This window comes from Lycium ferocissimum, chromosome 3 (genome assembly GCF_029784015.1).
Source record: "Lycium ferocissimum isolate CSIRO_LF1 chromosome 3, AGI_CSIRO_Lferr_CH_V1, whole genome shotgun sequence".
In the NCBI taxonomy this organism is placed as follows: domain Eukaryota; kingdom Viridiplantae; phylum Streptophyta; class Magnoliopsida; order Solanales; family Solanaceae; genus Lycium; species Lycium ferocissimum.
The window spans coordinates 32,094,420-32,110,083 of NC_081344.1; the positions used below are offsets into that span (position 1 = coordinate 32,094,420).

Below are 15,664 nucleotides of genomic sequence, written 5' to 3' on the forward strand. Positions count from 1 at the left end.
TCCCGGTTACGTCTTACAAGATCATAATTCATCCTTTACTTAAATAATATATTTAATAATGCTTCGTTCCTCACAATCCAAAGTTATTTTACCTAGTCATAGCTCGACATACTTACATTCAAATTTAACCAGTGCTTCTCCAAGGTACGGGGTGTAACACCGGCATTCGACGTCATGAACAACATCGGAAGAACCTAAAATATGCAATAATAACACTTGAACCCGCCAGGTTCAATATTCGCCTCCAAAAGTTTATAAAATAAATTCAAACGAAAGCATGATATATGAATTAAATCAGCGGAAGTCTTTAATAACATAAACCTTAATCAAGCATGTCACATGCCCAAGAGTTATACAAAACTCAATATCTACCCACAAGAATGTATGCTATGGAGCTTCTAAGATAAAGAGTAATATCTGACACATCGGGACGCAGCCCGCTAAAACTAGTATAATAAATGAATATGCTAAGGGGTGTCCCACGAATGAACATGTGGGCTCACCAAGTCAGCAACAACAGCAAGTCCTTCTTAAGCACCTGAAGTATCAAAAACCTGCTCTTCTCCGTTTCCTAACATACCATAAAAAATAACAATGGTATGCCTGAGTACTTCGTACTCAGTGAGTGCCTCGGGGACAACAAGTAATATGAAAATCAAGTACAGTGATACTTAAAGAAATCAGTTCTGAAAACCATGTGAAATCAATGTAAAAACAGTTATTCAACTTGTGTATCTCAATAAGAATTATCAAAACTGATTATAAAGCCTCTTGTTAAGTTACAACTTTCAAATATGCATTTCAATTTGATCATGATTGTCAACAACAGTTTCAAGAAAGAAATAGGAATATCACACTTGCCAATATAGGCTTAAGAATCAATCACATCGAAGGGATGACCGCAGAGGTTCCCTAATCACAACTCACCACATTGGAATATGTGATTCCTGGTGGCTATCTTTCCTCCTGAATAGCTAGGCATTAACCGCACTGCGGGTGGCGAACCCGGCAGTGGCCACTCTTCCTCCCGAATGGCTAGGTGAGCTTTTCTGGGATTAAGGCATTTTGGTCGGGTTTCTTTCTCTTTTTTAGTCCCGAACCTACACTAGTCAAAACATCCTTAAACTCCACCAAGGTAGGGGCTATCTCTACATCACTCCCGAAGTGGATGACCATTCTATCCTGATCCCAAAACTCGATAATTACCTCTATCAACTCTTGTCGACCCGTCATTGTCATAATAGATGTCAAATTTCCAAATTGACATAAAATACCCTTCTTTTCCTCTTGGGACATTTGGCCCCACCAAATATGTAGTAAGTCCGGTGTAGTAAGAACCATATCGAATTCCAAATTAACCGACATCTACAAAATAAAAGCTAAGGTTAATCCAACCCCCCCCCCCCCCCAAAAAAAAAGGCAATTGTTTAACACATAGACACATTACATGTTTTCAAGTAGCACATAATATGAGATGCCGTGTTTTTCGGGTCATAGACCTACTTGACTCGGGTAGTCTTCCTAACGGGTTTAGATACGTCTAAAATATCCAAACCCCCCAGTCTAATTCATCTTTAGATTTGGCTTCTAATCCTAGGCTTATCCAAGAGTGGATTTTTTGAATTGACATTGGACCCGAGCGGACTACTCGGGGTGAATCGTTGTCGGACGTTGGGTGACCGCACACCAACTTAACGTTCAACGTATTCCGAAGAAAGGGTTTTTTGAGTTTTTTTAGTGAAGGTTAGACCGCGATCCCGCGTGTCCCCTTTGAAACCAAGTTTTACCAAGAGTGGCGAAGTTATGATATGATATGAATGACAGTTTAAAATTGCGAAATTTAAACACATAAGTAAATAAATATAGTTAAAATCACATTAGATTGAAACCCTTATGGTTAGAACCTAGAAAATCCCCAGTAGAGTAGCCATCTTTTACGGTTCATTTTTATGCGGGCGCATAAAAGCTACTAAGAGGTTGTTGGTGCTCTAATTGGATTTTAGTATTTTAGAGTCACCACCTAATTTATTTAAGGAAAACCAGGAAAATCGGATTTAAAAGGGTTTATCAAGCAAGAGAAAAAATCTTTTTGGACCAGAGTTCGAGGTAAGAGGTCTAGTGACCCTAGGGAAGGTTTTAAACACCCTAGTATTAAGGATCCATAGAATACGGTGACCTACGAGCTTCAATGTATGATTAACGTATTTATTTGCTTAAGAAGGTTTAATTTTTTGCAAAGTCATTCATTTATCATAAATTCAAAATTTCGGCAAAAAGTCCCCTTAGAAAAGAGGGTTTTGGGTTTGAAAATCCGTATAAGTGTTCAACTCCCTTTATTACCGGACTAAGACACACCCGGGATTTCTCCCAAGTAGAGTCACTACTATTTTAATCCTAATAAAATGAGTTTAGTACTCATAGGTTTTATTATACATATACATAAGAAAATATAGAGTATATCTCCTATTTTATACATATACATAAGAAATGAAAGTTTTTATTAAGTTCCATTTTTATTTGAAGCTCATATGGGTCAACTCATAATCTAATCCAAATTCCATCATACTTCAAACTTGGTGCAAATAGAATTCCCTTTATTTTCAGTCCGTAGTATTTTGGGCTTCTCGGCCCGAACAGTTCAAAAAATCATTTTAAGTCCAAATTCAAAAGAGTCCATTTCTATTGCCAAAAGGTCACAAATCCTTATCCTGAAATTTCCAGAATTTTTGTTCCAAGTGATTGAAGTGTTTTAACCCAAAATAATCCGCCAAACAACAATTAAATTACTCCTTCATTTTTTGACTCAAATTCCATTTTTTTAGAAGTTCAATAAGTAATTTTCAGTTTCAACAGCTGGGCTTTAAGGCCCGAAACAGTTTTAAGTATCCGCTATTCTATTACCAAGTCCTACAAAGGGCTGAAGGCCCAAATCAGTTATTACTTAATCAATTTTTTTGAAAATATTTAACCTTATTCAATATCGCACCACTTTTTGGAAAATTCATTGAAGAAATGGATTAAGAGTCAAATTTCATGCAACTGTTATGTTAATCGAGTTTTTGAAAGATTTAGGTGACTTCTTAAAATAGTAGGCGCTTTCTAAGTTCTACACACGCATAAGGGGTTTCAATATTTTTTCATGTCTTTACAAATACATATACACATGAAAATGAATGTAAATAGAGAGTTAGGTTGGTGGGCCTACCTAAGCCCACCAGTTGGCTATTTTCACCCATAGCTGGGCCTTCTGCCATTTTTACCCATGGTTGAGACTTCAATATATTAGCTTCCCTTATTTTCATATTCGGAATCGATAAAAAATGAGGGTTGGTCCTCTAGCCCAACAGGTTTAAATGCAGAGAATGGCCCGAGTGACCCGTTGTTTGTTTTACATGAGACACATAAAAGGATAAGGATTGGAGGATGTTTATACTAAGTAAAAAATAATTAAGTGTGTATAATTCATGTATATAAATAAAACAAAGTACAAAATGAAATATCGACCTTATACTAAGCCAAACAATACAAACAAAAGCCCAATTTTAATCTAGTCCTTTTAAACAAGTGTAGACTGGCCCAAACGTAAAACAGAACTGCGGAATGAGGCCAAAATGTAGAAGGATACATGAGCAGAAACAAAACAAGTCTAACATGGCTAGTAAAATAGGAGCCAGGCCCAAATTATGTCATCCTGATACACAAACCACAAAATTTGGAATTCTTCTAAGTGGTATACCATATATACACTAGATATACCGTTTCATATATACGTTAGGTATACAGAGCTTGTACATGTTTGGTATACATTGGTATACCTTCTATATACACAACTTATATTCAAGTAAAACAATTATGTAGACTTTACAGAAGGCCCAGTTTGGCTACTCATCAGGTCATGAAATATTTAGACAAGACATAGATGCAGCTTTAAAGATAGAAGGCAAGGGATACACACAATATTCAAGGTTCAGGTATTGACAGGATGCAGTGATGTATAAATGGCCCTTCTGGCAGTGATTGACTAAATATGGCCCTCTCGGCATGTTTGTATGAACATGGACCTCTCGGCATGTTTGTATATATGGCCCTCTCAGTATTTTGTATGAATATGGCCCTCTCGGTAGTTTGTATAAATATGGCCCTCACGGCATGTTTGTATGAATATGGCCCTCTTGGCATTTGTATGAATATGGCCCTCACGGCGTGTTTGTATGAATATGGCCCTCTCGGCATTTTGTATGAATATGGCCCTCTAGGAAGTTTGTATGAATATGGCCCTCACGGCATGTATGTATGAATATGGCCCTCTTGGCAACAAGAAAAAATATGCAATGGCCCTCATGGCAATAAGAAAAAAAAAATGCAATGGCCCTCATGGCAATTAAGAAAATATGATGGCCCTCACGGGGACAAGAAAAAATATGCAATGGCCCTCATAGAAAATAAGAAAATATGAATGGCCCTCACGGCAACAAGGAAGAATATGCAATGCCCTCATGGCAAATAAGAAAATATGATGGCCCTCAGAGCAACAAGAAAAATATGCAATGGCCCTCATGGCAAATAAGAAAATATGAATGGCCCTCACGGCAACAAGAAAAAATATGCAATGGCCCTCATGGAAAATAAGAAAATATGATGGCCCTCACGGCAACAAGAAAGGATATGCAATGGCCCTCATGGAAAATAAGAAAATATGATGGACCTCATGGCAACAAGAAAAATGTGCAATCGCCCTCATGGAAAATAAAAAAATATTAATGGCCCTTACGGTAATAAGAAAAAAAATATGCAATGGCCCTCATGGCAAATAAGAAAATATGATGGCCCTCACGGCAACAAGAAAGAATATCCAATGGCCCTTACGGCAAATAAGAAAATATGAATGGCCCTCATGTCAACAAGAAAAAATATGCAAAGGCCCTCACGGCAAATAAGAAAATAGGATGGCCCTCATGGCAACAAGAAAAATATGCAATGGCCCTCATGGCAAATAAGAAAATATGAATGGCCCTCAAGGAAACAAGAAAAAATATGTAATGGCCCTCATGGAAATTAAGAAAATATCATGCAAATGACAAATATGTCCCCTTTGGCTAAATTGTCTTTCTTTCATCCATTATGCCGATTGTGACACTCGTTATCAAATATGCCGTATTGCTTTGTGGTGATCCTCTCGGTCGGATATTTTCCCTTACAGCGTTTACGTCCTTTATTAGCCCTCGTGGCCAGATGTTTTCCCTTGTGGCATTCCAATCTCTTATAGCCCTCGTGGCTAGATGTTTTCCCTTATGGCATCCAAATCCTTTGTTAGCCCTTGCGGCATGCTATTTTTGAAAATACGGTCTTCAGTAGTGGCCCCAATCTCTTTTGGTGAACCATTTTACCTGCACATAAAACAAGGTTAGAGAAATGGTTTGTCCTCCTGACCACCTGGGAACCTGTATCAGAAAAAGGTTAGTTCCCTATCAAAGTTGATTCGTGTTGCCGGCACTGCCGTATCTTTGGTTTTCCTGGACTCAAAACCCCTTTGGACTTGGTATTTGAAAGATGAATTTATTTTTCGTTATGTATAAAAATCATTTGATGAAAATATTAGTACGGAGTCATCTACTTATGAAAAAATAAATACGTTGCTTTAAAAGCTGAAAAATTAGTTGTCATGACATGTGCTTTCGAATGAGAAGCAGTCTTTCTCTATTGCTTGCAGGCTGAGGCTTCCTCATTCCCTTGTGCTGAATTTTTGAGACCCTCTCAAATATTCCGCCCAAGTTTAAATCTATCTGGCGAACGCTTGCACCGAATCTTCTAAGATGTAGGAAATTTTGAGGAAACCTCAAAATTCCTGCCCCGGTTTAAAGTGTTAAAAGCCCAGTTTGAGACTCTGGATTGGTTTAGTGGGCTGGCGGCACAAATTTTGAGATCCTCTCAAAAATTCTGCCCCAGTTAGGCATGTGGCGATCTTTGCATCCCTCTTGAAGTCTTATCTCTGAGGCTTCCTAGGGGTTTCTTGGGTTTTTCTTTTGGTGCGACCGAGCCCAAAGAGCGCCAACGTATCCTGTCGCAGCAGGAATCAGGTCGAACATAGTTCAAAATAAAAGTCAATGAGTTTTGGTTTTTACTAATAATGTGACCGGGTCCCAAATGGACTGCCTGCGTATCCCATTATGGGGAAGTCAGGTCATTGCGTAATTCATATTACAATAGTTGTTTTGTTTTTTCTATCTATTACAAAATGATTACAAGCAAAGGAAGCGAATAAAATATTGATTACAAGCAAAATATACTATTACAATTGAAAACTTGTCTTCGCGCATAGTAGCGTTTGATTGCATCTGAGTTGTTGGTTTGGGCCACTCTTGACCATCCATTTTCGCTAGTACTACTGCTCCTCCGGAGAGTACTTTTCGGACCACGTAGGGGCCTTGGAAGTTGGGGGAAAATTTCCCTTTGTATTCGTCCTGGTGCGGGAAAATTCCTTTGAGGACCATTTGCTCGATTTGAAAAAGTCGAGTCTTTACTCGTTTGTTGAAGGCTCTCGCCATCTTTTGTTAGTATAGTTGGCAGTGGCATATGGTAACCATCCTCTTCTCATCAATTAAAGTTAGTTTCCCATAGCAAGCTCAGACCCAATCCGTATTGGCCAATTCCACCTCTTGAATTATTTTTAACGACGGTATCTCGACCTCGATCGGTATAACTGCTTCTGTACAATAAACAAGTAAATAGGGTATTGCCCCTGTAGAAGTCTGGGCCATGGTACGGTATCCCAATAAAGCATATGGAAATTGTTCATGCTACCTTTTGTAGTTATCCGTCATCTTTCTCAATATCCTCTTGGTGTTCTTGTTGGCTGCCCCTACGACTCCATTCATCTATGGCCGGTAGGCTGTTGAGTTCTGATCTGTAATCTTGAATTTCTCACAAATATCCTTCATCAAGTGGCTATTCAGATTCGCTCCATTGTCCGTTATGATAGACTAAGTTATCTTTGAATCGGCATATGATGTTGTTTCACACAAAGTCGGCCACTACTTTCTTTGTCACTGATTTTTGTGACGTTGCTTCTACCCACTTGGTGAAGTAATAAATAGCGACTAAAATGAATCGATGCCCATTTAAAGCGGCGGGTTCAATGGGTCCAGTGACATCCATTCCCCAAGCGACGAAGGGCCATGGTGAATTCATAGCATTGGGCTTAATCGGCGGCACTTTGATTAAATCACCTTGAATTTGACATTGATGGCACTTCTGCACAAACTTGCAGCAATCATTTTCCATTGTCATCCAATAGTATCCATCTCGAAGGATTTTCTTGGCCAGCACGAATCCATTCATATGGGGTCCACTAGTCCCAGCATGTACTACTTCCAAGAGTTTTGTGGCTTCAATGCCGTCCGCGCATCGGAGTAAACCCAAATCTGGCGTCCGTTTGTACAACACTTCTTTGTTTAGAAAGAAACCATTGGCCATCCTCCTGATGGTTTTCTTTTGTCCACTTGTTATGCCCTCGGGATATTCCCGTTACTCCAAACACATCTTGATATCATTGTACCATGGTTTGCCATCTGGCTCTATGTTACACCTCGAAAGATTCTATGTCATTGCATAGTAAATAGACCAATACGGTGTGAGGAGTATATGATGTTCCTACAAGTAAGAAAGGCTACTTAACGAATCTAATTGAGATTTCACGAACATTTGAGGTAAGAGAAGGAAGTTCATTAAATAATGTAAAGTACAAGCCGTTTTTTGAAAAGGGGTTTGCTAAGAACCGAGTTAATGCGAACTTAATGATGTCTTAAAGAAGAGTTATAACTCCCCTGAGATTGTTAATGAAGTGTTAAACAAGTGTTAAGAAGGTTCCATAAGGATTGGAGATCAAACGAGTCGTTAAGGACAAGTTTCGGAGAACTGAGAATCAAACGGTCCTTTATACGGACCGTATAAAAGATACTGCCTGTATATCAGACCGTATAAGCTGCCCAGAATTGGAGTCTCCACTGGAACTAATGTACGGTCACACATACAGACCGTATAAATTATACGGACCATATGTGTGTCCGTATAGTTGTGTCGGGACAGATTTTTATGTTTTGAAATAAGAGGACCCCAAGTTCATATTTTATTTCTCATTTTTCTCTCCACACCTCAAGAAGTCTCTAGAACTCTCTCCACACTTCATCTACAAGAATCCAAGAGAAATTAAGGATCAACTTCATCAACCAAGAGAATCAAGTGCAAGAAGCTCTCTAGGGTTGCTTGGAGTCAAGAAAACTTTGTGGATTGAAGCTAGGGTTTTTCTTCAAGTGAAGTATTATCATCCAAAAACTTGCTTCTACACAATCAATGGTGAGTTTTATGATTCTTCCATGCTATTTAGACTATTGAGGGGTCGAAAGACTTGGATTATGGAAGGAAATAGAAAATGGGTTACAAGCATGAGAATAGTGACATTGTTGAGTAGTAGCTTAATATGAATCATGATTCTTGATATGTTGTGACTATAATTATGTTATAAATGATATTAAGAATGTCACACCCCCTATTTCATCTACCTCTTCAATGACTTCCTTCCCTTTGTATGTTACCACAGTCTGCTTATAATTCCAAGGGACCATCTTGGTATCAACCACCGAAAGTTGAGTCACCGGCTTAATAACAATAGGGGAGGAAACCGCACCTTTAACAATAAAAACAGTCTTACTTGGAACCCCCGGCACACTCAACTTGGGTTTTCCCTGACTTGCCCCGCTACTATCTGAGACTCCTTTCACAATCAATATGGGTTCCTTCACATTTGTCTTGCTTAGCTTTTCTGTTACGTCATTTACTCCCAAAGGCACAGCTTTTGTGGAATCCGCAACATTCTTGACTTTTCCACACTGGTCTCGATCCTAATGATAGGCTTATAAGGAACATCAGTCTCTCCATTACTGTAGATTAACTCTAACATATTCGTTTCATTATGCCTCGGTAATGGTTTTTGATTGATATTCGGTGTGTCCGAATTTTGCACTATAATTTTCTTTGTATCGATCAAATCTTGAACTGCCTTCTTCAAATACCAGCATTTCTCTATATTATGCCCCGGGGTGTCAGAGCAATATGCGTATTTCTGAGAATAATCAAGATTCCTTAGGGCCGGGTTTGGGAGCCTTCCCTCAATTGGACTTAAAACGTTCAACGCCCTCAGTTTCTGAAACAAGCTGGCATACGATTCTCCAATAGGGGTGAAGTTGTCCGGGACTAAGTTCCCTTTCTTATATTCTGGCCTGGGCTGAAAGTTGGACCTAGAGGGGCCTTGGTAAGTCTGTGGGGGTGGAGGGTATTTTGAGGGGTTGATGCACGCCACTGCGGGTAAGGAGGGGGTTGGGTATATGGTTGTGCGTTGTATATGGGATATTGAGGAGGAGGAATGGAGTATTGTGGGTTTTGGGGAGGGTAGTAGTGTTGTGGGTGACTATATGGATCTTGAGTGTAGGTTTGGGGTTGAGAGTGGATGTATAGGCGAGGCGGTCCCCTCGGGCTTCGTCGTGGGCCAGACATAACCATTGCCATATTTTCCTTTTTCTTCTTTCCTCCAAAACTCCCAGAACAACTTTGAATAGCTTGGGTTGTTGCCTTCAATGCCGCAAAACTAACAATGCGTCCCGTCTTAATTCCCTCTTCTATCACTTCTCTCATTTTAATTGCCTTAATGAACGGTTTGCCCATTACGGGGAGCATGTGTTGATAATACGCCTCATCCTGTGCCTGGAGGAAAGTTTCTGCCATTTCACCTTCTTTCATTGGTGGTTTTACCCTAGCAGCTTGTTTACGCCAACGAATAGCAAACTCCCTAAAAGTTTCTGTACTTTTCTTCTTCAGGTTAATTAAAGACTTTTTGTCGGGGACCAAGTCGATATTGTATTGAAAATGTTGCACAAACTCATTGGCCATATCATCCTAAGTGTGCCACTTACCAATGTCCTGATCAATGAACCATTCTGAAGCCACACCTGTCAGTCTCTCTCCGAAATAGGCCATAAGAAACTCTTGTTTACCCCCAGCACCTCTCATGATTGAAATATCGCCTCAAATAGGCCACAAGGTCACCATGCCTGTCATACTTGTCAAACTTTGGCATTTTGAAACCAGGCGGTAGGTGGATAGTTGGGAACATACAAAGGTCCTTGTACGAAACACTCTTGTGGCCTCCCAATCCCTATAGGTTCTTCATAGCTTGTTCCAAACTCTTCATTCTCCTAGCGATTTCCTCCTGCTCCACTGTTTTGGCATTAATTTCAGTTTCAAAAGGGATTTCGGGCTGATGGGTGTAACCGTAGGGATCAGTCACCTTGAACGTCGGCTCAGGAGGATAGTAATAGATATCTTGAGTGTTGAATGCTGGCTCACTAGCGGATCGGGGTAGTACAGGGGGTGGACGAACTGTGTAGGCATTGGTTTCAGGTGGAGGGGGAGCTACAAAGGCAGGGACAGTGGGTGGTACGGGATATGAGTTGGTTTTTTGTTGTGGAGCGGGAACTTGTATAGTGGAGGTGCTAGCATAGTGGGGGTACGGGGCATATCCTGGTGGGTACTGTGGAGAAGTATCAACAGTAGTAGAGAATGGGGCCAATGATAGTGGTGGTAGATTGTCAGGGTCATTGGTGGAAAATGGGGGAGGAGGCAGTCCACGTGCCCAGGCCTGGTAACATTCAGCCAACTGTCGTTTCAACTTCAAAACCTCTTCATTGGGTTCAACAACCTGTTCCTCGACATTCTTTGCTGGGTCAACAATAGTAATCTCTGTATCCTTGTTAGCCATTGTGGTTTTTCGTTTGGATCTGATATAATATGAGTGACTAGCCAGAGTGCCACAAACCAACCACTTTCTGAGGTAAGCATCATAAATCAAAGACAAAACATGTTTGGGTTAAGGCATCAAAAGATACATCCATCACATTACGTGTTAATACACCTAGTTCCATTTTCATTTCTACATGATTTTGAGGGTAATAGGGTCATTTTGGCATCATTCCAATTTCTGCAATTTTTCCTGACTCCGCTCATTTATTTCTCTCTTTTTCTTTTCTCTCTCCTTGTTTTTTTTTTTTGATAAAAAATTCCCTTTCTTTCAAAATAAAGCATTGTTCGAACTCGATGACAAACTTTGCCTACCCATCATGTTATCCATGAATCAGATCTTTGCGTAGTTCGCCAAGATCGGACATAGAGTAACTTTTTGAATTTCGAGACAAACAAGACTCAAAAATATTTTTTTGGATTTTTGAATTTCCTAACAAATGAATCCTAAAGGACAAGTAAAAGAAAATATTTTTGATTTTCTAAGTTCGAAATTCCTACCAAAGGTAACCTATAAACTATCGAAAGGAAAAATCTTTTTATGCTTTTTTTTTTTTAGATTTTTTTCAAAACAAAATAAATACTCTTTTTTTTTTTTTTTTTGAATTTTTGAATAAAAATCACCAAACTTGATATGGGCTACCTACGTATCGTCGCCCCGAGAGACGGGAATCAAGTGTGCGTAGTTCGTCCCGATTAGACTGTTAAGGACATTTTTAAAAATTGACTCCTGACTCAAAAAAAACAACAAAAATTGCTCTATTTTTTTTTTTTCCAAAAACATGGAATAAATCAAAAATAAAATCTTTTTGGGTTTTTGACTAAGACATATGCTAAAGAGACTAAAACTAACAAAACGCTTTTTTTTTTTTTAGAAGTAACCAAAGTAAAATCTTTTTGGATTTTTTTTTTTTTTTGAACAAAATGTATAGAAATAGGAAAATCTCTCTTTTTTTTTTTTTTTTTTTTTGAAAGAAAGCAATTTTTTTTTTTTTTTAAGAAGACACTAAGACTCCTAAAGCTACGAAATCCTTTTCAACACCTACTAACACTCTCTAATCTTCTCGTTTTTCTTTTCAAACACTCCTCCCCAAATCAGTCCGCCAAATGACCTTTTTACCCTCACAATGCAACAAATAGCACAAAGGATGATTTATGCCTTTTTGGGCCGCGGGCCTAGTTTTGACATTACTTTGGGACAAGTCTCCTACAAAGGAACACGATATCAAGGATCGAGTCCTGCTAGGTCTAAATGATATGATGCAAATAATAGTGTCCTAAAGGCTGACCTAGGCTGGGGCTCACTAACAAGGCTGTTCGAGGGGGCACGTGGTCGATAGCGGCTGCTTTGCTTTCTGCCTACTCCACGCTTGAAATGCCCCCTCCCTAAAAATTTGGGTGACTCTCAAAAAGGTCGTGTACACTTACAACGTACTCCAAAACTTGTTGCAGAAAGAATTAGGGGGTTATGCAAATGATGCCAGATATAAAGCGGTAACAAACAATGAAAATACGATAAACAAATAAACTCAGGAAACTAGCAAATAAAGCAAAAATGACTAACCAAACAAACATTCACCCAAAAGTTTCTAACTAAGCCAATACGAGTCATTTTTTGTAAAGCTCAAACTCTAAAAGTCCCCAGCGGAGTCGCCAGAGCTGTCACACCCCTTTTTTCCCCAAAAATGATTTATTTATGTTAAGTTCAAAAGGGTTTTCAAATCGAAAGTGATGAAAATTGTGCTTTGAAAAGGAATTTTATTTAGAGAAACAGAGTCGCCACCTGGCATCGAGTTTTGGTGTGCCAAGTCACCGTGAAATCAATATCCCTTTCAAAACAAGTTTGACTCTAAAACTGATCAGCGACAGAGATTCCGGTTAAGAAATTTTATTGACCGAGAGGAAGGTGTGAGGCATCCCTCGGGTCCCGTGGTTTTATCACGGTCACTTTAATTAACTCGTATTGGCTTAAGCGGAAACTCAATCAAGTAAACTCACATAAAACAAACAAGCACGCACACAAGAAAAGTCCAAAAATAAAGTCTGAATTACTACAACCCGAAATAAAAGAAAAATGTGAGAAAGTAAACCTATACCACACTATGCTAAACTATACCAAGCTATCCCCGACATCCGGGGTCTTCTCCATGGGGCGGCCACCATTTTTACATTAGTTTTCTTCCGGGACATCCCACCCGGGAAATGAATACATAATATTCAAAATCGAGTAAAAGCGAACATACACAAACCATTAAACGGACCTAAAAATTTACCTATTGTCCCCAAGCTGCTGATTTCGTTCTAAATCCAACCTAGCCTAATTGATCAACGCTCTCAGTTAACTTTAGTTACCCCACCTTAATCATTCTCTAATATTAAACATTACGTACTGTTTGAAAATTTAATCAATTAACATATGAAACAAATATTTAAGCAATTAACACCACCAAATCAACACATTAATCACAAGGACAAACATCAGTAAGATATTTCACCCAAAACATCAGTAGCGGCAAATCCATAAATTAAAGATGGAACAAGATTAGAAATGGACCCTAATGTTAAACCAACGAATCTGAAATTCGAACTTCGAATAAAACAGTGCCTGATCGGAAATCGTAAACCAACGAAAAACTCGAACTTGAACCCACGATTAACCCAAAACAGCAGCCTATTGTCGAATCCAACATCGATAGTCCCGAACACAACCCAAAAATTCTTACCGAAAAATCAAACTAAAAATAGAGACGAAGAGCTGACGGTTGATTGTTGACTGTTTTTGGTGTATTTTAACAGTGGTTCGTTGAGGGTGGCGGCGGTTTAATGGTATGGGTGAGATGGGCTAAAGGTGGTTTCCGGCGGGTTTAAGGTTATAGGGTGGTTATGGGTGTTGGTTGATGGAACAGTGGAGATGAGGTGATTTGGTGGTTTAATGGGTGATTAAAAAAATGAAGAAGATGATACTTTTTTTTTTCTTGTTTACAAATGGAACAGGGCTGGTTTTTATGGGTTTTCTGGTGAAGAAATAGTGGAGGTGGCGGTGGGTTGCGGTGGTTTAGGTATGGTGATTGTAATGAAGAAGATGATGATTTGAGTATATTTTTTTTTTCTTTTGATCCGTCTGTCACCTTCTCTCTCTATATTCTTTTTTTTTCTTTTCTATCCGTTTCTCTCTCCCTACTATTCTATAATATTCTCCGTCCCTTTTCTTATATGTGTGTGTGTGTGTGTTTTTATATCATTCATGCCCCCTCAATCACGTGCCTGTCCCCTCTTTTTTTCATTTTTCTTTTTTTTTTTAATTGTGTGGGCCCCACCCCCTATTATCTTTCCGAAAAAACGTCTGCCCCTTCCATTTAAAATCTGTTTTTGTCCTTGTCTTTTTGTGTGATGTGTATGTATATATTGTGGAGTAGTGAGCAACAAAAATTCAAGTGGGTCCTACGTATGGAATATGCTCAAGCTGTGATGGTGTATATGTGAGGTGTATGAAAACGTGTATTGTAAAATGGAGTGGGAGGAATTAGTTTGTTGGAAAGAATCTTATGAGGTGGAACTTTTTGGTTGGTCCTCTTTTTATTTCTTTGTTTTAATAAAAATCTAAATACACTTATAAGTATTTTAGCCACCTAATTTTAGAATAAGAAAAAATAAAACTTATACATATAAATCCGGTTAAAAAGAAAAATATTTTTTTGAAAACTTTCTCTTTATCTTAACTATGACTCTATATACTCTTTTTTTTTTTAAATTATTATTTTATTTTCACAAAATACAACTAAAAATGAGATAAATTCCGGAATAGCAAGATTAAACCGAAAAGAAATATTTAATGTTAAAAATCATGTAAAACAACTCGACGAGGGTCAAAAATTACGTGTCTACAAAGAACATGGGAGAACATTATATGAGGATGAATGTAATGTTGTACTATGGTCATGGTTATGGATGACCTTGAGAGGGAATTGTGGGAGTTGGATAATGACGAACTTGACGAAAGTTATTGATTATGATAGTATGAATGTTATTATTGATGATATGATATGGAGAAAGTAGTAGAAACGAAGGAAATGCTGCCCAATTTTCTTTAGCTTTAGTTCAAGCATGGTCATGTTATCGATTATCTAATATTAGTGCGAACTCTCTTGAAGGTAGAAACGTGAATATTGGAGGGGAACGTTCAAGTGATAGAGTAGCTAAACGAAAAAGGTATGTAAGGCTAGTCCCTCCTTTCTAAGGCATGATTCTTATGACATGATTTTTCCTATCTCTCCATGACTTTCTTACATTCCGAAAACTATAAGTCAATATTGAAAAAGAGCTTCTTATGAGATAAAAATAAGAGATACGTTACGAGTACGATAACGATGATGATGAGCCTAAGATTAAAGATCCTAAAGTTCATGATACGATATTTCTATAAAGCTAATGATCCTTATATGACCCCTTGATGTGGCTTATTGTTGTTACACTCACCTTATCATGTTAGTTCCTTCAAGGTGAGGCAGATTGCTTTTGAATACTCCATAATGGGATCGGGGGTTCACGACCTTACATCACCTCGATAGATTTACAGTTTGTCTTGAGTTTTATGCATGATTCATGATAAGTATATGATGATGAGATTACACCACGCCTATATGGCCGGGCAGACACCGCTAAGGCGGGCAGCGTATACACCATGTCTAGATGGCATGGGCAGACACCACTAGTGGGCGGCATGAGATGGTTACCCCGGACGCGGGAGACCTAGACGTGGGCTAATGATGATCACACCGTACCTATATGGTCGGGCAACTTATATATATGCATACAT

At 38.7% G+C, this 15,664-nt stretch overlaps 2 long non-coding RNA genes across 2 annotated transcripts; one reads left to right on the forward strand and one right to left on the reverse strand.

Moving 5' to 3' along the window:
* Nucleotides 1-285: 285 nt before the first annotated feature.
* LOC132050179 (uncharacterized) lies at nucleotides 286-14,573 on the reverse strand. The gene is made up of 2 exons (XR_009413278.1): nucleotides 13,403-14,573; nucleotides 286-571 (listed from the first exon to the last, which is right to left on the reverse strand). It is a non-coding gene; the product is annotated as an uncharacterized LOC132050179 (long non-coding RNA).
* LOC132050178 (uncharacterized) lies at nucleotides 3,989-4,408 on the forward strand. The gene is made up of 2 exons (XR_009413277.1): nucleotides 3,989-4,071; nucleotides 4,125-4,408. It is a non-coding gene; the product is annotated as an uncharacterized LOC132050178 (long non-coding RNA).
* Nucleotides 14,574-15,664: the final 1,091 nt, after the last annotated feature.